The sequence below is a fragment of the Chlamydotis macqueenii genome, chromosome 1 (assembly GCF_036417535.1).
Source record: "Chlamydotis macqueenii isolate bChlMac1 chromosome 1, bChlMac1.mat, whole genome shotgun sequence".
In the NCBI taxonomy this organism is placed as follows: domain Eukaryota; kingdom Metazoa; phylum Chordata; class Aves; order Otidiformes; family Otididae; genus Chlamydotis; species Chlamydotis macqueenii.
Window position 1 is genome coordinate 71,175,194 of NC_141556.1, and position 2,438 is coordinate 71,177,631.

Below are 2,438 nucleotides of genomic sequence, written 5' to 3' on the forward strand. Positions count from 1 at the left end.
GTGCTGGCTGGCCAAGCAGCATAAATATAGCTCTTATGCTGCCTCTTCCCTATTCAGTAATTAGGAAATCCAAGAGGGAGGTGGCTGTACTCTGTCCTCATTTTGAACAAGAATACAAGAGTGGAGGGAGGTTGTAAGTAGCATCGAGGAGGACTTGGATATATTGAGTGGGGATTTGGGAAACAGTCTTCATTAAATCTGCTGCTCTCAGATTAACTAGATTTATTTTTTAGTGTACTTTGGAGTGCAGGTATTCACTAGGATTTTAATGGGAGTCTTCCTAAGGAGAACTGGGAAAATCCATGGGAAATCCTAGAAGTGATGATGGTGATTTTCAGGACTAGTGATGGTAATATCATTTGCATATGATGTACAAGTAGATCATTCAAATTTGTGTAGTTTTACAGTTTTCATATATATTTGTATGCACTAGAGGTGTTTAACAACCATCAGTGCATATTTGCATTACTTTTGGAGGAGATTTTTTTGCATGTTTAATTAGTCAGCTCCTTATTTTTATTCTGAGTTTCGTTTAATCATTTATAAAATCAGCTGAAATTTTGTCAAAGCTAGATAATTTTTCCAAATCTATAATAAAAATAAGGAGGTCATATGTTTAACTAGCAGATTATCATGAATAAATGCACCCAGGAGACAATTTCATATTTTTTTTTCCCTTTTCTCTACTTTCAGGTCCCAGAGAAAACCTGTTTTGGATATCACAGATGCTCTGCATTGACTGGATAACAAGGTACGGTCATCAAGAAGTTAGAAATTCTTCCCTGGTTTGGATACTATTAAGTTTTTTTCATTATTATTTTTATTTTATTTTATTTAACATTTATATGTTAAGCTAGTGTCCTGGCTGAACTCCAGCTTCTGGACAAATTCCAGCTTAAGTAATTGCATCCTATCTAATGAATTTCCCTGTCTGACATTAATTAGAAAAGCTGTTCTTCACTTCCTGTCCTAATCTGGTCTATAATGTTGCTGTGAGCTATAGGTTACCATGATCAATCCTGAAATGGCCACATTTTAATAGATAAATACACATGCACTGGCCAAGTTTGGGAATGAAGCACCTAGACAGATATGTCCCGCTGCCATCTTCTGTGATGCATCACCTGCAAAGCATGAATACTGCCCTCTTTCAAATAAAATATTCCTACTCAAGCATTAGTAATTACACTGTTCTCCAGTAGCTGGAAACATTAAAAAAAAAGATAATATAAACTTTAATTCTACTTACAGGTATAAGAAGGGTTCTTTTTAGCTGGAGGGGCAAAGATCCAGAGTTAAAGGTTCTGGATTTACTTCACAGTGTCACAGGGAGCTTGTTCAGGTAAGGCCCATGTACATGCAGCTGGCCATGCCTTTGTCTGTGTGGCCTCAGGGGGAAGGAGGAAACCTTATGCGAAGTAAATCAAGTGAGAATTCTTTACTACTGTTTTTGCAAAATTAAATTAAATTTCTCTAATCTCAAGTGGTATTTACAATATAAATTATCTATATATGTTCAGCCTGTTAGCATCCAATGTAATTAAAACCAGAAAAACTGTTTCTGTTATTGTTTATTGTTTACACATCCTCATAAATTCTTGTGAATTTTTGGCCATATTTGCTGCCTATTCTAAGTTTGCCTTCCTGGAGTTGCATGCTGAATTTAAATATGCATCCTTAACTATTGAGAACATTTTCTTCAAGTTTCCTTTGTTTTTCAAGGCATGCTGAGATCTACATATGAAGACAAATTTGAAGAAAATTGGTTTAATAATGCTATGAACAATTAAAATGTGAAAGCTCTGGGACCGCTTTCCTGATGTGTATGTACTTGGATACACAGAACAAAAACAATAATTTTTTTTTTGTCTTCTCAGTGTTAGCATTGCTGTGGGGCAGAAGGCTGGTTTATGACAACATAGCTAATTATTTTGTATATCTACGTGTTCTGATTCACATTTTTGAAAACTCACATAAGGTAATTTGATGACCATCTCATCTGTCTCACATATCACAAACCAGCAAGCCTCAGTTGATATTCTGCCATCACAGTAATGTCACTATGGGCTACAGACCTTTACTACAAGTCCTGCTATAGAGACTATGGGTAATAGGAGAATTCACTGCAGTCCTACTGTCCCATACCTCATTGCTAGGCATGTGCACTTTATTTCTGAGCTAAATTGGTGTATGTTCATATTTCAGCAATTGTGTCTTATTACACCAAGATCTTGATTCCTATCAAGAACATCTAACACTAGGAATATTTTTTTGGGGGATGCAAAATCTGGTTAATGCCTTTTTTACCCTCCGTCCACACCTCACCTGAGGTATAGTGAGCACGTGCTTCTAGTTAAAGAACTAGAAAATAGGGGAGAAAAAGTTCCTGTGTGTTGTTCACTGAAATGAGAATTAATGAAAGCTGGCTGGATACAAGC

At 36.1% G+C, this 2,438-nt stretch overlaps 1 long non-coding RNA gene across 1 annotated transcript; it reads left to right on the forward strand.

Annotated features, from left to right (window-relative positions):
* Positions 1-692: 692 nt before the first annotated feature.
* Positions 693-1,805, forward strand: LOC147602138 (uncharacterized). Its single transcript, XR_015258531.1, has 3 exons — positions 693-751; positions 1,252-1,342; positions 1,723-1,805. It is a non-coding gene; the product is annotated as an uncharacterized LOC147602138 (long non-coding RNA).
* Positions 1,806-2,438: the final 633 nt, after the last annotated feature.